We start from the raw sequence: 22,442 nt of genomic DNA on the forward strand, positions 1-22,442 counted from the left end.
CTTAATGTTGTCTTTGGAGTGTAAAAGAAAGGTTTGCACTAGCCTACTTTGCCTAGAAAGCTTGAGGGTTGACTGATCTGAGTACTTTGATGCTGAGGTATCTCAGGTGCTGGAAGATGTCAAGGAACCAAATTAGAGTGGTCATGTGACCAAGGTTACAGAATTTGCTGGTGCCATCTCATTCAAAGGACTGTGACAGGCATGTCCAAAGTCCGTTTCGGGGTCTAATCAGGCCCGCCGGTCGATTTAACACCACCACCACCACCACTCCCGTGGCAGTAAATGTCCTGGGGTAAAATCCTAAAATAAAGCTCAGCAACTTCAATTCTAAAAAAAGCAAAGAGCTCAACAAAAACTTTGGGGTAAATTTATTTTAAAAAAGCTCAAAGCCCTCACTTGACTTTCACTTCATCAAATCTGGCCCTTTTTGAAAAAAGTTTGGGCACCCCTGGCTATGAGGTTAAAGTCCAGGTTAAAGAAGGCAGAACTGTTGTGGGGGTTGAAACTGCCTATCAGCAGTTATCACTTGGGCAGCAGAGTGAGTAGGCAAACAGGCTCACTTGGTCACAGTCTTCCCCACTATGGTGAGAGGCATTGTATTTCTTTTTAACTTTATAGTAATTATTTTGAATGGTGCATCGAAACACATAAATTAGCATGCACACATTTTATACAGCTCCATGCTCTCTTTGGGGGCGTTTGCTTTTCCTTTTCCTCCCCCTTTTGTTTTTGTTTTGTGATGCATCTGTGGCCACGCTAAACTACATGTTGGGAGGCAAATAATGGAATGGGGAAATTCTTCTTTAACTGGAGACTGCAAAGCAGCAGAATAGCAAAGCCAGAACTGACTCAAATTTGTGGGCATTCATTAGGACAGTTTTGGCAAGATGTGCTACGGTACTTTTCCACGTGGAGGGGCCTTTTAAATGGGTTTTTTGGTTAATGAACATCTTAAGTGCTGTCTCCTGAAGAGCTACAAAAGGAAGTCGACTTTATTCACATGAAGAAATGCAAGGAAAGAGGAACACATGTCTGAGAATCCTTGAGCAGGGAAATCAACCAACCAGTTTTTGCTGTAATTTTGGGGGGCAGTGAGGCAGGGGAGGCAAACAACAAACTAGCAAATAGCAAATCAGTCCACAACTGAGTCAACAATACTTCCAAATAGTTTGCCAAATAAGGGCATGGACTTTCAGTAGATTCTCCAGCCTGCTTACCAGAAGGCCATTGTGACTTTGTGGGTCAAAGATTGGGACCTGACAGGAACAGGGCAGAGCTGCTGTGCTCAGGCAATAATTCATAGAGAATTATCTTTTAATCTAGAAGGCACCATTACATATACGTTCATGAGCTCACTGCCACTAAACAATGCATTCAGATGTGATGTCAGGTCAAAACGGATCAGTCTAACACAGGGATGTTGTTGGACTCCCAACTGGCTATGATACTCTGGCTTACGATTTCATGGAAGGTGGTTCCCCCCCCCCCTTTCTTACGTATGAGCCATATAAATATCTGAAAACATACCTAAAAAACAAATACTACAGATGGACAGATATGTATCCCGAATCTGTATTTGAATTGCATAGTGCAGTTCTAGAGATGAGTCCATATGTTGCAGTTTGCTGCTGATTTGGGGAGCCAGGAATTTTTGTGGTGCTGCGTCAATTCTTTCTGAGCAGATCAATATATTATGGGACTGGTCCTGGAAGGGGAGAGGGGCATGTTTTCTGGCTCACAAGAGTAGTTCGCTTTTGGATGGTATCCTTAAGCAGAACTTTTTTGTGCTGGACCATGCATTTATGTTACACTGCACCCTGTATTCATAATGCCAGAAGAACAGCAGCAAGTCTAAAGTCATTTTTACAAGGATAATTATCCAAAGCCACAGAGCATTTCAGAATTATTGGAGGAGAATGATGAATATCTGCTTGTCTTGGCCTTAGGCTTTCATATGTTGCAAAGGAATGGTAGTGATAGCCTGTGCATTTTTCAGATTTTCTTTAAAAATAAATGTATAAAAATAAATCAAGGCAGGCAGTTTGGAAATACTTAAAGATTACAAGGGAGAAGGAGCTCACAGGTGTGTTTTGTTGACACTTGCCGTCTGCTATGGTTAATAACTGGTTTTATACTGTAAACCTAGAAAATAAAAATACTGTAGCTAAATACTGAATGCTGAAAAAATTGAATGTGCCAGGCATTCTGTGCCTATGTGTTTGGTCATGTTGTTCAGTTGCCTGATTATCATCTTCCAAAGCAACTACTCTATTCTGAACTTAAAAGTGGAAAGCATAATGCTGGTGGTCAACAAAAGAGGCTTAAAGACTCTCTCAAGGCAAATCTAAAAAAAAAAAGTAGTGTAAACACCGACAACTGGGAAACACTAGCCTGCTAGTGCTCCAATTGGAGAACAGCCTTTACCATAGGTGCCATGGGCTTTGAAGACACTCAAACTCAGGATGAAAGGGAGAATTGTGCTAAGAGAAAAGCACATTTGGCAAACTCACTGTGATCAGCTCCTGCCCGGAAACCCATGTCCTCACTGTGGAAGGACATGCGGATCTAGAATTTGCCTCCACGGTCACTTACGGACTCACTGCTGAAACTGTGTTCATGGAAGACAATCTTGCTCGGCTACGAGTGATCGCCAAAGAAGAAGAGTTGCAATGCTAGAATAGTATCATTGCAGTTTTAGGTTATATAATGTTGCACTGGTATAGCCACATCCTAGCAGATAGGTACTGATTAGCATGACTTTTGAAAGAACCCAAAGCCCAATTGATGATATATACAGTACAGTGGTACCTCGGGTCACGAACGCGATCCGTTCCGGGTCGCAGTTCGTAACCCGAAAAGCCGTTTTGCGCATGCGCAAAGCGCTATTTTTGCGCTTTGCGCACGCGCGCGGGGCGAAAATACTTCCGGGTTTGCGAAGTTCGTAACCCGGGTTGTTCGTAACCCGAGGTGTTCGCAACCCGAGGTACGACTGTATTTGCAAATGATCCACCAGAGTTCAGATACTGTCCATTATGCAATTAGCTACATATCCTTATGTCTAGTTGGTGGCACTAATAGACTGTATCTGCTTTGCTCAATGAGGCTACTTTTATTGGCTGAATCTCTTACAAAGGGCTTTTAAGATGGCAGGAAAGGCTGCTGTTCTGGGCATTACACAATTTTCATCTAGATTAGTTTTGTGTTAACATTTTATTGGTTGCACTAAATAAAAGAAGTATATTTTCAGATGACTTCTTGTGCAATACTGTGGCAGAGGACCTTATTCCAATTATTTTTTCCTCCGGCATGACTCAAATGCTGTCACAATTGCCCCAGCAGCTATGTCAGTAGACGGGTGTTGCTTCATAAAACAGTGCCTCTTCTTTTTGAAGCAAATTATCTCGTGTGCAAAATCAAATGGAAGAATCTTTCCAGGGTCGTACTACGTCTGTCTGCAAATGGGCATAAAAATATGAATATACAAAAATGAATCTGGCTGGCATTCTGAAGTGACTTCCACAACTCTGCCTCATGAGTTTGCTGAAGCTGTGGTTTAGAGATAAATAGCAGATTGACTCACAGCTTGATTTCTGATAGTGGGCATAGCCAAATCTCCAGTTGTAGATTCCCCACATGGGTTATTGATCTACCTCTGCCCTCACAACCATTCACAACAAAGTTCAGGGGTTAATTTGAAATTACAGTGGACTTCACAGGCAGATGACAAAATGTGGACAGGCATAAAACAAACCTGACGTCTGAAACCACTTGAATTATAATTCTCAGAGCTCCTATGATTCCCATGATAATGTCAGTCAAGGCTGGAGAACCTGTGACTCTCCAGATTTATTGTATTTTATTTATAAGACCCACCAACTCATAAGAAAATATAATGGCAGGGCACAATAAAAGCATTAAAACGTAGTGAAGTCATAAAATACAGAACAAATGACCAACAAGTGAATCTAATTAATTCTCCGGCAATGCTTGGTGAAACAGAAGTGTTTTCAGCAGGTGATGAAACACACACACCTTTTTAGCTATAGAAATATGGCAAGGCATATTATTCAACTTTAAGGGGCTTGCCTGTTCTATCCCCCAAAATGGTACAATGCCTGTGTCCTCACTTGCTGTTTTGTGTGGTATTGTTTATCTGCTGAATCTCCCCGTAGAAATTAAACAATTTTTGTTATTTGAGAAAAGAGAGTGAGATACTAATTTTCGATTAGACAATGTAAACTTCAGTTACATTTCCCCGTACTACTTTTGAAAATACCATGTGAATTTTGTTGATTCTTAAAAGTCCCCCAGTTGTCTGTAGCGATGTAATGCAAAAGAGTTCTGAATATCTTCGCTCACAAATCAGGAACAAGGGGAAGAATTATGAAAACATAGCAATGTTAGTCTTTAGCCAACCCCTCTCCCCCCAAAAAACCATTGTGCTCCGCATAAATAAAATACAAACAGTACTTCCAAATGTTTTTGATGCTCATTTTGAAAGCATTAATGATGCTCACTTTTATCCAACGGAGGTGGCATATTTTATAAATGGAATATCATTCATTTGTTGGCAAAAGTCTACAGTATTGGCAAATAGGGGGATTGCGAACATTTGGACAGATATGGGAGTTGCCAACATGGTGTTGTTGGAGTTATTATTTTGATTTATTAAATCAAATCATTTGCCAGTTGTTTGAAAACAGTGTGCAATGCTAAGATCCAGATCATAAGCTGAACTGAGATGATGTGGGATATATAAACGATAGTGGGACCTGCAACAAAATGTTGCAGTGTGGATTTCTTGTGTTCAGGGTTCCTTCCTGTTGCACCGCACTAGCTGTTTAGCTGTATGTGGTGCCTATTGTCCCGATACTACCCTTCTGTGAAAAACCAATTACAGTATGGTTATGTTTAAATTCTGTGAATAAAATAATGCTAAAAGGAATCCATTTGCTTAATCCACTGAGAAATCTGAACCCCTTGTGAATCAAACCTGGTATGTCACCTACTATGTGATGATATGAAAATCTCATTTCTCCAGTTCTTTACAAAATTCAGCGTTTTTTTCAAAATTTAGCATAGAAACTCAGCAGTTGTTAAAACCATTTTTAAAACATTTATTGCACTGCAGTATTGGTTGGAAAAATAAAATGGGGCGGCAGGGAGAACTAAATCAGAATTTGGTTAGCAGCTTACTATTTACATTTCCCTTTCTTTGCATTCTGAACTTGAGGATCAACTCACCTCTTAGCAGGTGAAATTTTTAGAATGCGTTTGCTTCAGCACATTTTTTGAAGTCAACATGGTCTTTCCCTGCTCATGACGAAGATGGTGCAGTGGAGCCGCTTAGTAGATCCTACATGCTCTCCCCATGTGTCGTGGCACCTGCTCCCATAGTGTTTGGTCCCATTTGCATTGGTAGCATTTGCAGAGAAGGAATCACATGGGTCAGGCAGACGACAGGATTCCTTCCCATGGCATTGCTGAGCTAGCAACACCATTTGCAGATATTGCCAGCTCAGCTAGGAGCAGAGCACTGCAAAAGTAATGTACGAGTCAGGCCTTATAACTGGCACACTTTTGGGATGCTTGTTGTCCATAGTGGCTTACCACATGATAAAAGCAGCTGCAACTTCTTTGCCAAACGTCATGTTATTAATATGGCTTGTTACAGGTTGATAGATGCCCATGCGGATGTTGCCATTCCTAGGTTCTGTTTTACAATTAGTTTGCCGGGGCGAAAAGTTTGCTAATTTATTCTGTATTGAATTCGCTCGCTGGTGGAGGTTTTAATAAACCACAGCCATACTTTTGAGCTTCTGCCGTTTTTATAAGCTAAGACAGAAAGGTCAATATATATATAATGGGGCTTTGGACTGCGGTCACTTAGTCTGTGGACAGAAATCGACAAATCCACTTTTCAGAAGAGAGTGCTCCCAGCCTTCTGGAAAACAGGACACTCAGCACCACACAAATCCATGACCTGGAGGCCAAATTTCCATTGTAGTTTTTGGGCAAGTAAGAAACAGCAGAGTCCTTTCTGAACATTGGGCGAGACTCCTCCAGTTTCTGACCCTTTCCATACCTTGCAGAAATAACACATGATCTACCCTTACACAGGATATGGGGGAAGGGAACTGTGTACCCCTGCCTGTGAAGAAAATGACTTTCTCTAAGCACACACACATTGTGGATAAGTGTTCCCACCCTCACCCCCAGAACCAGCCCCCGTGAATACATTTATCTAACCTACCATGCCCTATTGCACTTTCTTGTTTAGGATAAAGTTCTCTTTCCCCACGTTTTTCTATTCCTACCCTCAAATACGAAGGCACCCAGCCAGCATGTGACATGAGTTATATGAAAATTCTTTCTAACCTGTTGGAAAAAGGAATCGAGCCATATCCATGGAACCCATCTGTGTCGTTATTTTTAACTATGCTATATTGAACGTGAATTGAACTCAAGGTTAAACCACAAAGGAAATACTCTTTCGGTCTCCGTTTCTATTAATACAGCGTGGTACACCTATGTAGGCCTTATTTTGCTGCCACTCTGGTTTATATTCCATAGGAAACATACCGCCAGTGGTTCAGGTTCAGTTCTGGTTGTTGTCTTAAATCTGTTTGAAACCAGTTTTCTGGCCCATCTCGTCTTTGAATTAACTCGGGGCCTGTTCACGTAAGGCAATTTCCCCATCAGGCCACCCGTCCCAACAGTTCCTAGGTATGGCATCAGAAAAGGAAAAGTGCTGCTTGAACTGAAGCACATGGATATATTGGTAGCTATTTCCATTATCGAGTGAATTCACATGTTGATAGATCACTCCATAATGCTCTCCACATGATCGTGTGCAATACAATGGAATAAGCGGCTAAGAGAAAAACCCTGTATGGACTGGCCATAACATCATAATGGTTTATGTGTGGCTGAAATTAGAATCTCCTGGAGGCCGGGACAGCCAGAGGTTCTCCTTTAATTCAGGTGATATTTTTCGTTGGTGTACAATTGGAAAAGCTTCCTTAACAGCACTGAAACTGAGTAATAGCACTTCCTTTCATTGGGCTTGTGGCTAGAACAAAGTTAGCCATAAGTAATAAAGCTTTTAGTGTAAAATGCATTCTATCCCCCCCCCCATAACTCACCACTATCAAGGCCAAATATACACTGTTGTCTGATAATAGGTGTTACATAACTCCACCTCCCCGCCTGCCACTTGATTCCTTTGTAGAGTTTGCCACAGACCTAGCAGACATGTCCATGGTGAACAATACATCATTATGTTAATAGTTACATGCTGCCAAGGGCAAGATGGCTTTCTAACCTGCATGTAATGGTTCCAGCAAAAGAAGTGAACTAACTATGCCTAGTGGTCCATTTTTTTCTGCACATAAAAAGTCCTGCATCCACATGATCTTATTGACCATGGTCTTATTGACCATGGTATTAAACACCCAGGATTTATTTTCTGCACTATACACATAGAATGGATTCGTCTGGTTGGTTATTTGTTTTGTGTAAATCATTAGTTACGGTTACCATATTTCAAAAAGTGAAAATCCTGAAGCAAAAGTTGTTGAGCATTTTTTGGCAAAGTTGTTGTTGAGATTTCATTTTGGGCAAAGTTGTTGAGCTGAAATTAGTTTTGGCCTGCCACACACACGGATTTCCCCAGACTTTTAAACTGATTTTTGACAATTCCGCCCAGACACTATTATGTCCGATATATTTTCCGGATGTATGGCAGCCATACATTAGTATATATTAAGCAAGCAATTGTTTTCTGGTTTGAATATCCAAAATAGTTCTGTTCCTGACAAGCCATGCTATCAATGAAAAAAGATAGGGGTGTGAGTGTGTATTCCCTTTCCTTTCTGTTTACCTGCTCTCAATGATGCAATTGTTTTTAAAAATAATAATAATAATGGCAAGCAGGCATTTTGACTACAGCAGTATTAATGGAATAGGGCCCCTATTACCAATGATTCAGTCATCTGTCAGCCTGATAAATGGATTAGTGTAAGAGGTATTCCGGCGGGGAAATGTAGCCCATAGGGCTCCCAGCTAATTATATTTAAGTTGTTTAGTACTGCTGGGAAGCAGCATCCAGGCAATTGCTGAAAGCTTTGATGCAACGTGCCCCATTAGAGTTTGTGTTCAGAAACTCATTATCCTTTCAGGCTTGTGCTGGATGGATTCTAGGAAGCTGACATGAAATGGAGAGCAGCAATAAATAGCCAAGAAGGCATTTTAATTCAGCTTCTGATCCATTTTCCTGATTCAGCAACTACTGGCGTGTGTGATTTGTATGCCATGCCTGCATACAAGGGACAACTATGCTTTGCAGATCTTTTTACGCTATCATGCATCCAGATAATAATGTGATTTGATCTTTCCAAATCAGAATTTAGATCAGGAGAGTGCTATTCATTCCTAGGATCCCAGGTGGCACCAAGAGCACAAAGTGCCTTTCTTAAGATCTGATCGCTTGATTGCAATTGTCTCCTAAGTGCCTGACCTCGCAGCCATTATGTGAGCCTTATGACTTCAGAGTTTCACTAACTGGTGTGCTCCTTGTAGGGATGCCCTTTAAAAACCACTCAGAAGTTAACAGCTGTTTCTAGATGCAGCTGTCAGTGGTAGCCGCAGAGAGCATGTTACACTAGATATCAGATGTCAGTGTTTGCTTTCGGATGCAATTCACTTTATTTACCCCTATCCTCATTGTGTGGGCATTGCATCCTGCTGCCTCTCTCACTCTCAGAAAGCCATCCCAGTTTAATCTTATGGGTATGTTTCCTCGCCCCCCCTCCCCCAATGGCTTGCTTAATCTTGCCTATCCTGGTATGGATACAAGTTATTTTTAATTCGTTCTTGAAACATGATTGACTGATAGGTGTTTTTAAAAAGATGCTGTATATTGGGCATATGCCAAGCACTCATGACAGTAAGAGGTTCGATAACAGAGGAACATACCACGTAGTAGGTGTTCCAACTACATTTGACTTATTTCCACACATTATGGTTGTGAACTTGCTGTTGCCTCAGTTGTCCAGCCAACCTAGTGATTTATCCTTCCCAAGAACAGGCCATGAGCAGATAGTCAGAGGAAGGGTCATCTATGAGAAATTGTTTTTCTTGCATTCCATAGGGACATAAGAAGCTGTCTTACACCAGATCTGTATTACAGTATCTATATAACTGGCAGTTTTTCTCCAGGGCTTAAGACAAGGGACATCTCTAGCCTTAGCTGGGCATGCCAGGGATCAAACCAGGGTCCATTGCATGCAAAACAAATGTTCTACCATTTGCAGCCCTTGTTTGTTTGTTTGTTATCTGTGCCCTTCCCTCTTTGCTTTTACTGTCTATATCAAGCACAGGCAAACTCAACCCTCCAGATGTTTTGGGACTACAACTCCCATCATCCCTGACCACTGGTCCTGTTAGCTAGGGATGATGGGAGTTGTAGTCCCAAAACATCTGGAGGGCCGAGTTTGCCTATGCCTGGTCTACATTACTAATTCTTTACTTCCTTTATGAGAAAGTCAGCTTTCTATGTACCATTTATTATGGCCTCCCTGCTTTCCTAGCTTTGCTATTGTGGCTACTTCTGCTCATGGGGGTACCATATTATGGGGATTCACTAAAGCTAAGCTATGTGCTGTTCCCATAAGAACTTCCGCAATGCCCCTGATGCTGTAGAGCTCATAATCTCTCTCTCTCTCTCTCTCTCTCTCTCTCTCTCTCTCTCTCTCTCTCTCTCTCGACATACTATAACCCCCTCCTCTCAAACGTCCTGCGTTGGTAATGTATCTGAAACTGGAGCAAAACCTTTCCATTATTTGTACTGATTTGGTTTCAGATTGCTTGATTGACATATAGGATGACACAGTGGGAGCTGCCTTATACCAAGTCAGATCATTGGTCCATCTAGCTGAGCACTGACTGACAGAGGCTGTCCAGGGCTTCAGGCAAGAGACATTCCCAGCCCTGGTGATGCTGGAGATAGAACTTGGGGCCTTCTGCTGTGCAACTGAGCTACAGCCTTTTCCCTTATTGCATTTCTACTGTGCGTGTTTAATAGAATATTGTTTTTATTTATTCATTGTGGGGTATGAAAGTTTCTTTACTAGTAATAATACATTTTTTATTTGTAAACCCACCCACCCCCATCTGACCTGGTTGCCCCAGCCACTCTGGGTAGCTTCCAACAAATATAAAAACATAATAAAACTTCTATATACAGGGCTGCCTTCAGACGCGGGTGGCACTGTGGGTTAAACCACAGAGCCTAGGGCTTGCCGATCAGAAGGTTGGCGGTTCGAATCCCTGCAACAGGGTGAGCTCCCGTTGCTCAGTCCCAGCTCCTGCCAACCTAGCAGTTCTAAGGCACGTCAAAGTGCAAGTAGATGAATAGGTACCGATACAGCGGGAAGGTAAACAGCGTTTCTGTGTGCTGCTCTGGTTCGCCAGAAGCGGCTTTGTCATGCTGGCCACATGACCCAGAAGCTGTACACCGGCTCCCTCGGCCAATAACGCGAGATGAGCGCCGCAACCCCAGAGTTGGTCACGACTGGACCTAATGGTCAGGGGTCCCTTTACCTATGCCTTCAGATGTCTTCTAAAAGTTATGTAGTTTATCTGATGGGAGAGTGTTGCTGTGGCAAACTGCTTTATGTCCTTGAGAGAGAGAGAAAATATTAGCTATAAAAATGAATGAATAAATAAATTTTTAAAAATGTGATCCTCTTTCTCTCTATATACTGCTGCTGAGCCTACGAAAAATACCTGTGGGTTGCTTGGTACACACCATCTCTTAGTTTTATAGACTTTTTCTTTCTTACTTACAGTGTAGTCCTCTGCAGAAATAGGTGCACTTAAGTTCATGGAAATCAGTCGGTCACCAGACTTCTGCCAGCTTGGTTAGCAGATGGGATCGAGTTTCTATAATTACTGTGGATATTGTCTGCATCCAATGAGGAAGAAAAGAAGACTAGAATAAGAAAGGGCAGAGAATGGCGCATTTATGTAATATTCATGAGCACATTAATTTCCCCCTTCAATATTGCATGTGCACTGTCTGTGTGAATTCTCTACATATTTTCCCAACTGTGAGCTGAGTATCAAGAAACAAACTAGGCTGCATTTGTTGCTGTAAATATATACTGTACATTATTTTATCCTGATCTGTATGGCTCTCTAAAAAGCAAGTGTGAGCAAATCTTGGGCAATCTCTCAATAAAACAGGTGCTTCCTCTGCTCCAGGTCTGGTGTCAGCACTCTGCGTGCTTGGGGTCCATGTGCCCCAGTGGTGATGCCTACGTTGGTGTGCCCACTTGGCATTTTCCTCCAAACATTGCTATCTACTGGTATATATACTGCTGGCTTGGGCCTATGGCAGCAAGCCACTGGCTTCAAAACTAGGCTTTTTATTGTCGGAGCCTGTACTACCTGGTGCCCAGATGACAGTGGGTTTGCTGATAATAGCAAATTGTCCAGGGCAAGTGTGAAGTGTGGTATGTTGAGGCAAGAAAAATCCACAGTATACACTCATGGGGTCTGAACTGGCAGTGACTGACTAGGTATGAGGGTTGTAGTATGTCTACTTGAAGATGATGTTGATCCATTGTGTCGCTGCTGTGGGGAAAAAAAGCAAATTCTGTTCTAGGAATCATTACAAGGGGAGTGCCAATAGCATAATGTTATTCTACAAATCTTGGTGAGTACTGTGTACAATTCTGGTATCCACACCTCAAAATGTCTGTTGTAGAACGGTCTGTAAAGGGCCATCAAAATTATTGAGGGGCTGGAGCTTCTCTGTGAGGAAAGGTTTGGGCACTTTTATTTATTTTTTAGTTTAGAAAAATGGTGAGCAAGGCAGGACTTGATAGATAAGTATAGGAATCTGCATGGTGGCAGGCGAAGAAGATAGAGAGAAACTTCTCCTTCTCTATAACTTGGGGCTTTCAAGCGATGTTTAATGTTGGAAGCTTCAAGGCAGGCAAAAGAACAAAATTCACACAATGCGTAGTTCAACTGTGGAATGTGCTGCCATAATATGTATTGATGCCCACCAACTAAGATGACTGTAAAAGAGGGTTAGATAGATTAATGGAGGATAAAAAAGTTAAGGTAAAAGACCCCTGGACAGTTAAGTCCAGTCAAAGGTGACTATGGGGTTGCAGCGCTCATCTCACTTTCAGGCCAAGGGAGCCGGCGTTTGTCCACAGACAGCTTTCTAGATCGTGTGGTCAGCATGACTAAACACCTTCTGGCACAACGGAACACCGTGACGGAGACCTGAGTGCACGGAAATGCCATTTATCTTCCGGCTGCAGTGGTACCTATTTATCTACTTGCACTGGCATGCTTTCAAAATGCTAGGTTAGCAGGAGCTGGAACAGAGCAATGGGAGCTCACCTTGTTGTGGGGATTCGTACCTCCGACCTTCTGATTGGCAAACCCAAGAGGCTCGTAGTTTAGACCACAGTCCCTTTAATGGAGGATGCTAACCATGATGACTGTTCCATGGAGTCCATGGAGTTTTGTCCATGGTTCAAAATTGGGAAAGGAGTACGACAAGGTTGTATATTGTCTCCCTGCTTATTTAATTTATATGCAGAATTCATCATGCGAAAGGCTGGACTAGATGAATCCCTAGCTGGAATTAAGATTGCCGGAAGAAATATCAACAACCTCAGATATGCAGATGACACAACCTTGATGGCAGAAAGTGAGGAGGAATTAAAGAACCTTTTAATGAGGGTGAAAGAGGAGAGCGCAAAATATGGTCTGAAGCTCAACATCAAAAAAACCAAGATCATGGCCACTGGTCCCATCACCTCCTGGCAAATAGAAGGGGAAGAAATGGAGGCAGTGAGAGATTTTACTTTCCTGGGCTCCTTGATCACTGCAGATGGTGACAGCAGTCACGAAATTAAAAGATGCTTGCTTCTTGGGAGAAAAGCAATGACAAACCTAGACAACATCTTAAAAAGCAGAGACATCACTGTGCCAACAAAGGTCCATATAGTTAAAGCTATGGTTTTCCCAGTAGTGATGTATGGAAGTGAGAGCTGGACTATAAAGAAGGCTGATCGCCAAAGGATTGATGCTTTTGAATTCTGGTGCTGGAGGAGACTCTTGAGAGTCCCATGGACTGCAAGAAGATCAAACCATTCTTAAGGAAATCAGCCACGAGTGCTCACTGGAAGGACAGATCCTGAAGCTGAGGCTCCAATACTATGGCTATCTCATGAGAAGAGAAGACTCCCTGGAAAAGACCCTGATGTTGGGAAAGATGGAGGGCACTAGGAGAAGGGGACGACGGAGGACGAGATGGTTGGACAGTGTTCTCGAACCAAACTGTGGGAGGCAGTGGAAAACAGGAGTGCCTGGCGTGCTCTGGTCCATGGGGTCACAAAGAGTCGGACACGACTAAACAACAACAAACCATGATGACTACATTTCGTCTACATATAGTTGGAGACAGTAAGCTTCTGAATACCAGCTGCTGGAAAGCACAGGAGGAGAGTGTGCTGATGTGCTCAGGTCTTTCCTGTAGGCCAGGCATCCCCAAACTTCGGCCCTCCAGATGTTTTGGACTACAATTCCCATCATCCCCGACCACTGGTCCTGTTAGCTAGGGATCATGGGAGTTGTAGGCCAAAACATCTGGAGGGCCGCAGTTTGGGGATGCCTGCTGTAGGCTTCCCACAGGGATCTGTTGCAAACAGCAACATTATCAGAAACAGAAAAAGAAAGAGGTGATGTTGGGAAAAGACTGAAAAGCAGGAATGTCAACAGAAGCTTTGTGTAATTACTTCGAGAAAATGGTCTTTCACCCACACAGCAGAAAAAGAAGCAGAGGTGAGGGTAAGAGAAGGAGAATTATAAAAGAACAGTATAGTTGTAGCATCTCCATCAAGGTGGCAATGATAAACAGATAACGGGGGCCATAAGAAGAACACAAGGGGAAGGGGGCTTGTTGCTGCTCCGTAAGTAATTCCTATTGAAGTAAGATTCAAAAACGAAATCACTTCAATGATAAAACAATAACTGAAAAGCTAAAAAAGGCATAAGTATAAAGAGCATAAGTATAAAGGCTGTGCCAAAGGCCGAGTCATCCTCTAAGAAGCACAGATAAAACACCCTATGATTCAGCTACAAGGATATAATTGAAATTAACAAAGGATTCTCATTTGAATTAAAACAGGAGGGTTGGGGAAAACAGATTGCAAGTGGCCTAGAACAGAACTGGTAGAAATAAGGCATGCAAAAAGAATAAAAAGGTCAATAGCTGCCCCTTCCCCCAAAAAAGAAAAGAGGCAGTATCATTATTATTTTTTTAATAAAAGAGCACTGACTTAAAGGGAAGGAACTGGAAGAAAGTGTGTGCAGTACAGAAGGGAGAATCGATGGGCCAATAGATATTTTTTAATAAAAAAAATGGGAACAAGAGCAAGGGAACAGGTGATTTCATATCTGGTAAAGTAACTGGAGAAAAAGAAGGCGCGTCAGATGGTAGGGTAGCACACATTTGTTTCTGGCCTCCGGCTGTTGTTGGAGTTATCTAGACAGGATGGGATAGGCTGCTGCTGGAGCAAAGGTGTCAAGTTGCCAATACATTTCTCTATGAGGTAATATTTAGCCTGTCAGATTTAGCGGGAAAATGCAGTGTGAATGGAAACTGGTACAGATACTGTGCAGATTTTATCCTGGTTGGTAATGAGTTTGTAGATGGTTATTGGAAGCAGCCATCGCAATGCCATGTGTTCTTGGATGGAAAAATCACAATGCAGCTGTGTAGTGCTTTGCTCACAGATCTCTTTGTGTGCCTGTCTTCTGGCCTCAAAACATCTTTCTTTCTTCTTCTTTTGGAAAACATCGTGGCCTCAATTTTTTTCAGCTTCACGGCATGTTTATAGATGAAAACGCTGCCGTTTGCTACGGACTGTGATATTCATGGAAGAATTGGAGGTTATCCTTTGGGGAACATTTGTGAATATTAAAGCTGTTCATCATTTCGAAAGAATACAAAACATTTGTTTTATGAATTTTGCAAATTGGCACACCTCTCCCTGTTTTTAGGAACTGAAATCTGCATCCCCATACAGGTTGGAGTGTGTGTGTGTGTGTGTGTGTGTGTGTGTGTGTGTGTGTGTGTGTGTGTTTCTCTCCCACTAAACTGAAAAGGTCCCAGTTAGCATTAAATCACCTGTGCTGGTGGTTAATGTTCTGAGGGCCCTTCCCTTCCAGGGATGGGCAGCCTGTAGAAGATTATCTCTACCCACCCATCTGATTGCTACCTTATTCCCTAATAACCACTTCTGTGTGCCATGAATCAGCTCCTAGGTTTGTATGATCATAAGACATCTTCATGATTTGTTGTATTATCTAGTACATTTGAAGTGTTTCCAGAACAGCAATTATGGTTTTTTTTCATTTGGCAATGGAAGGAAATATAAAAGGTTAACGATGTTCTACTTATGTGAAGGAGTTGTTGCTTTGTTGTTGCCTCCAAGAATGCTCACACTTATGGAACCAAAATGGACAAAAAGGGAGGTCTCAGCAGATGCTGAGAAACACTGAGGTTTGCAGAAGTGGGGAAAGTCTTCAAGGGGGAGGGGGCAGAATAAACCAAAAACACTCCAATGAGTTCCGCACGTGCTCAACTGCATAGCTGCCAAGTTATCCCTTTTTTAAAGGGATTTTCCATTATGCTGAATAGGCTTCCTCGCGAGAAAAGGGAAAACTTGGCAGCTATGCAACTGTTCACAGAACACTGACTTGTTAAAAGAGGAGAATGGAAAGTCAAGGGGAAGTGGGAAAGGAATCTTTAAAAAGGAAGGTGTAGATATAAAAGGGGTAGAAAGAAATAGCCAATTGCTACAGGTAATTTCCTGGTTCTCTGGCTTTTTGTTTCCTTTTCAACTTCCTCAGCCTCACACATGCCTACCAGGGATACTCTACCACATTTTACTGTAATAATGCACATGCATAGTGTAATGTGGAGTGGAACTTAATTCAAAATGATTATTTATTTTTAAAGCAATTTAAATAAAATAATAAGCTGTTGAAATATTACAATGATAGAAGATAACAAGAATTTATGGTAATTTCCCATTAGATGCAAGCTTTTTTCAGACAATTAAATGTACAACCATACAATACCTGTTAGATATCACAGCTGCATCCAACAGTTATATATATTTGTATTTTGTTGTTGTTTTTAATAACTTTTTAAAAAGATAACATGCTGTAAAAATAAAAAAGTAATAGAGACTGACTTATTCATAGTATTTACTCTGAGATGTGAACTTATTTTTTATGCCTCGGTGCACACTTGGAAGTGAGCCCCATTAAATTCAGTGGGACTCAACTTTCCTGCAGGCAGGCATAGGATTGTACTGCAAGGCTTCTGCACATGTGACTTTAAGGCACTTTCAGCAAACCATTCCATTAAAATAAAATCATTTAAGATTAGTGTGGAAAAACGGCTGGAGAGTTATGGCTACATTCGAAGCCCACCTTTCTGTCTTCATGGAACTCAAGGCAATATACATGGGGTTTGGTGTGGTACCCCATCCAGACACTGATTAGACCCCAGACCTGCTTAGCTTCAGCATACATAGCTGCCAAGTTTTCACTTTTCTTACGAGGAAGCCTATTCAGCATAAGGGAATTTCCCTTTAAAAAAAGGGATAACTTGGCAGCTATGTTCAGCAAATGGCTGCATTATTTGTTCTCAGACTACACCTGGTCTTAATATATTATCTGATAATATATAATATATTATTATATAATATCAGATCACCGATCTATCAATTCCAGAACTTTCCACTCCCAGCAGGACTTGGGTACAGATTATTCCTAAATTTGCTACATTCGTTTCTCTCAATTGGAAAGCCTGTGGATTTAATGTAGGGACTTTTTGGATAGAAAGCATATCCTGTAATATTGAGCTGTGTCATTTTCCTCTTAGATATGAGCTATGGAGCGCCTGCACCCTGGGCATAGCTGCCAAGTTTTCCCTTTTCTCACGAGGAAGCCTATTCAGCATAAGGGAAAATCCCTTAAAAAAAGGGATAACTTGGCAGCTATGACCCTGGGCTACATCAGAGGTACCCACACTGTAGTTTCTGTCCACTCTAGTATTGTCTTAGTTTCCTGGAGAAGTAACGCTGGTGTAGGGAGGTATCCCAGCCAGGACTCCGAAGGAGTATGCCATACTTCTCAGCTTTCCCCAGGTGATGCAGAGCTCAGCTATTCTCCAACAGCTTCTACACATAAGAAAGGGACCAGAGTGATCGGGCGTGTCTCACAACTTCTCTGTGTTCAAGTGTTTACATAACAGTAGCCATGATGCCTCTTTTTAGCAGAACATATGAATGTACTAGGTTATCCCTTAGGGCGGCAATCACATGATGTTGGTAATGGGTAATAAACTGGAGCAGGGGACATGCATGCTCTTATCTTTCTGTACAAACTTGATCTCATTAACCATGGCATCCTCTCATTCTAGATTTCTCCATTGTCGAATGTAGAGATCTCCATGGTAGCTCAAACCCCCAACCTCTTCTCAGCAGCCTGCAAGAAGCAGTTTTCAACAGCTCAGAGGTCTCAGGACCAGGTAATTCAAACAATTAAAGAACTGGATATCTATCTGAAATAAAGTAATTTCTACATCTATTCCATAATAAAGGAAACATAGCATTTTGATTCCTTATCTAAGTGTTTTACAAATGCTAGATTATAACAATTGCCATTTCTGAGATTATTAGAAAAACAGAAACCACCTTAATTGTTTTTAAGTGGCAAGACTAGTGGAGGTGAATAGTTATATTACTGGGATAATCACAAATATTCCACCAATAAATGTTCTTCTCTTGCATCTGCAGCATGGTTGGTGTTAAATAATTGTCACAGTAACCTTCTTACTACTCACATGCTTCTCGCTCCTCCTCTTGCAGCTGAGCGGAGTTAAGAAGCTTTCGTTTCTGTTTTTGCTTAACCATTGCTTCTTGTTTTCATATGAAGCAACAAACTATGGTAAAAATAAACCAGCTTCAAACCTCTCATAAGGAGTACTCCAGAAAATAAATAAGAAACATGTTTTTCATGGTGCCTAGGAAATATCACAGTTCAAGTGAAGTTATGGTTCCTGGATCCCCTATGCACCAACCAGATGTTGATGTTTGTTGCTTTCCTATGTCAAATCTGCCTTTAGACCATAACATTAAGTGGGATTTTCCTGCGTTAACAAGCTAATTCAACTGAAGCCTAAATTAGCTTACGCTTTCTTTTTCTTCAGTTAAATGCCTTGTTAAAAAACAGATTGATTTGTATAATTTGATAAATACCATGTTCTGGTACAATAAATGGGGTGGGGTGGGGAAGGATAATATTCTAAATTGCTTTGATCAGAAGATGCCTAGAGAAATTTATAATATATGACATATGGAAGATTGCTGTTTACAGTGTTACAGAGAGATAATGGAGAGATAATTTGCATTTGTGTTCTCTTTCTCAGTTCAAAGTGGATTATTAAACATTAATAAAATAACCCTTCTCAAAGCTATCCAGGTTCATACAACTTCCCCCTCTTTTGCTAGTTTACTGTATGCTACTTCCACAGCACTGATCCAGGACTGAGTCACATGGAAAATGATTCTCTTGAATAACAAGTTAGCACAACATTTATAATAATGAACACGCATGGCCCTCAAGTCAGAGTACCTGAACTCTGCAGCACTGCTGAATCAGTGAGCTCAGAATCACTTCAGTAGGTGGAGAGTCAAAGTTGCAGAATCCCAAACAGGTGCCATTTTGGAATCTGTACCCTTTAAATGACACTATAGACTTGTACACAGGACTTCATTTTCTAAGTCATCCTGTAGCAGGGAATGCTTATTTATTGATTGTATTTTTAACCCTGGTGATATGCTCTTTGGAAGAAAATTATGTATATTTTCCGAATTTTTATCCTTTGGATGTTTACTCACCTTAAGAAAACTCCATTTTCTTAAAAACAAAAAGCCACCTCAATTCAAGTTCACTTCTAAAAGTTGTTGGACGAGTAATATTTATTTATTTTAATTGTGCATGCTTCCTTTTGACCTTTAAAAAAAGATTAAACAACCATTCTAAAACAATAAATATAATAAGATGATGATGATGATACAGAAAAACATCAGCAGCAGACAAAAAGCAATAAAATGGGTAACATAATAAAAACAATAAACTGACATAATAAAAGTCATAGATTAGCAACAGAAGCAGTAAGATATTCAAAATGGAAAAGAAAAGCAGACAGTGAACCAATAATTAGAAGACTTTAACTTGGTGCCTGTATATTGATAACTTGGAGTGTCTCTCTTACATGTCTGAAGAAGGCATTCCATAAATGGAGTTTGATCACCGAAAGGTCTTATCTCCAGTGGCACTTTGCTTAACCACTGAAGGTGACTGACTACACATGAAGAGCGGCCTCATTTGGAGATCAAATACCGGTATCACACTAACCCCCTCTGTAATGAGAAAAACAAGTCACCATGCCAGTTTATTTGTGAAAAACGCTTCCATCTTCCATGAACCAGTGAGATCCAATGCAATGTCATCACAAGAAGTTTGAGAGTTGATGTTGTGCAATTGGGAGCAGCTGCACTGGAGGATTGTGCAATGCCTTTCACATGCATTGGGATTCACCTGCTGCACTGTTCTAAAAATGAGGGCCTCCACTTATTAAAGAAGGCAAATTTGGCTTCAATCACTCATTCTTTGGTTACTTCCAGACTTTATTATTGCAATGAAGTCTGAGTAGGGCTACCATTTGAACACAGCCTAAAAGCTTGTCACTCCAAAATATGGCGGCCAGATGTTTGTCTATAGCTGTTGCAAGTCAGAGCTTATTAAAGGTAAAGGGACCCCTGACCATTAGGTCCAGTCGTGACCGACTCTGGGGTTGCGACACTCATCTCGCGTCATTGGCCGAGGGAGCCGACGTACAGCTTCCAGGTCATGTGGCCAGCATGACAAAGCCGCTTCTGGCGAACCAGAGCAGCACACAGAAACGCCGTTTACCTTCCCGCTTGGAGCGGTACCTATTTATCTACTTGCACTTTAACGTGCTTTCGAACTGCTAGGTTGGCAGGAGCTGGGACCAAGCAACGGGAGCTCACCCCATCGCAGGGATTCGAACCACTGACCTTCTGATCAACAAGGCCTAGGCTCTGTGGTTTAACCCACAGTGCCACCTGCGTCCCTTTGAACACAGCCTAAAAGCTCCAGTCGGTCCAAAATATGGTGGCCAGATGTTTATCTATAGTTGTTGCAGGTCAGAGCTTATTACTTGGGTCTTATTTCAGCTCTGCTGGCTTTGATGTGTTGGTTCTAGCCTATAAAGCCTTAAATAGCTTAGGGCCGGGTCATCTTAGGGACTGCTTGCTCCCATATAAGCCTGCCCAGGAATTGAGATGTTGGTCATCTTGCTGTTGGTGCCATTGTGGAATATCTGGCAAGTAAGCATAAGAGATTTGCGTCTCTTCAGTGGTAGTGTCGCAACTGTGAAATACTCGCCCAATTCAAACCGCCAGGTTCCATTATTGTGACTCTTTTGCCAGAAATTGCCTTATTTTTTAAAAAATGAATCTGCGTGAGAGATTGAGACAAAAAGTCCAACACTTAATGGTGTCTGTTTAGGCAATAGGAATCTGGGTCCATGTTATCTCCTGCACCACTCACCAAGCCTCTACTGAGTCTTTTTATGGGTAGAGCAAGAGTTGTGCACTGCAGAAGGGAGTGGAGAATACCTTTTGCATGGGCATGCATTGCATAAAAATCTGGATGCAGGAAACCCTGGTTTGTTTGTTTCCCACTCCTCTTCCTCTGCCCACCTGCAATTCTCCTGTATATTTTGCACTCCGTAATGAGAGGCTCAGTTCAGAGATCAATCCATCTGATTACCTAGTTCTTGATCCCTTTGCCCAGAGCATGTCTGCCACCCGCCGTGCTAATTAACAGGTGACACAGTTCGGTTTAAAGGCAAAGAGGACAGCTGCATCTTTATGCCCTCCCCTTACTCTGCAGCTGTCATAAAAGACGCACAAGATTCCTCAAGGCTGCATGGCAGATTGAGGATATCAAGGGCAGTTGATATTAACTGTGCCTGTACATATGGGTTAAATGTTTCTAGTCGTCCCAAATGCTGTATGACATATGGGTTAGCAGAATATTTTTTAAAGCTGTGCTTACATAGTAACATTATTGATAAATTATATTATTGTATGCTGTGCTTTCTTGGCACAAGATGAGATGGTGAAGACTGGAGCAGGCTTTGCAATTTGGTGCGACTCATAATGATATTCCATTTATTGCTAACAATGAAAAGATAATAAGAGTTAAGCGCTTGCTTTCTGCTTGACATTTGCTTTGCGTTTTGGTTACAGCTGCCCTGCGTTTCCTTATTTTGAAGGAGACATGATGCTTTAATTTTTAACTGGATCCATTAACAAATGCATTGAAGTCTAATATGAACCTGACAGGCTCTCAGTTCTGAGGAAAAAAGATCGCATGATTGTGGTATTCCCTTGAGCAGGGTGTATGTGTGTTCTTTAGTGGGTTTACGTTGGCTGTTTCAGAAGCTGCTGCGATGATAGAACCTGTAGGAGAGAAGGAAAACAAATGATAATGTAGTGAAAGGAAGGATGGAGGATTGGTGCCCAAAGTGGGAGGCTTTTGGAAGTTGTGAAAAGAAGTAAAATGGTTATATCAGACACCATTATGTACACCTGAAATGGAATAATTGCAGATCCAGCCGACATCCCACTACACTTTGAGCTCAATATATGATTGATATGTTTTCCAAGGAGAGTTATCGAGGTGTGGTGCACTCTAAAAGACAAGGACTTAAAATTGGTGCATGTGTGTGATTTGTTCATTTTTTAAAAAAAGTTTGAAGAGCAGTTTATTAAGCCTTTCCATATCAAACAAAAATAAGCCAAGAAACAATAAAACTTGGGGCATAAACACCTACACATTTGCTTACATCAACAAATAAAGAACAGAAAAACTCCCACAAATATTCAACCCATGAATCTCTGCAAGTATACAACCCACAAATATACAATACAAAGTAGAGCAATCAGGGAATTGTCATAGAAGTAATCAGCTAGTCAAGCATAAAGAGAAAGGGGGAAATTCAGCCAGCCTGTAATATCACACCATAAAGCTGCATGGGTTGATGAAGGAAGCCAATCAAACCTATTGACTGACTTAATAGAACAAAATAATTTCTCATAAAACATATTTTGTTCTCCTTGGGTGACAAGTATGTTGACAAGTACATATTCCCATAAAGGCCATTTTCTTCTTAATTTGATATGCACAGGGACCTGTTTCTCCCTTGACTTCTACCTGAATCCATGGCAGTTCTCCCTTTCAAG

General features: G+C 41.5%; 1 protein-coding gene across 3 annotated transcripts in view; it reads left to right on the forward strand.

Moving 5' to 3' along the window:
- Positions 1–22,442, forward strand: part of TBL1X (transducin beta like 1 X-linked) — a 130,242-nt gene that overhangs the window by 64,093 nt on the left and 43,707 nt on the right. For all 3 annotated transcript variants that reach the window (XM_035115968.2, XM_060273485.1, XM_035115969.2), the window contains one exon: positions 17,525–17,632. The gene's annotated coding sequence lies outside the window, so the exon portion shown is untranslated. The remainder of the gene's footprint in view (positions 1–17,524; positions 17,633–22,442) is intronic.

This window comes from Zootoca vivipara, chromosome 4, assembly GCF_963506605.1.
Source record: "Zootoca vivipara chromosome 4, rZooViv1.1, whole genome shotgun sequence".
Taxonomy (NCBI): domain Eukaryota; kingdom Metazoa; phylum Chordata; class Lepidosauria; order Squamata; family Lacertidae; genus Zootoca; species Zootoca vivipara.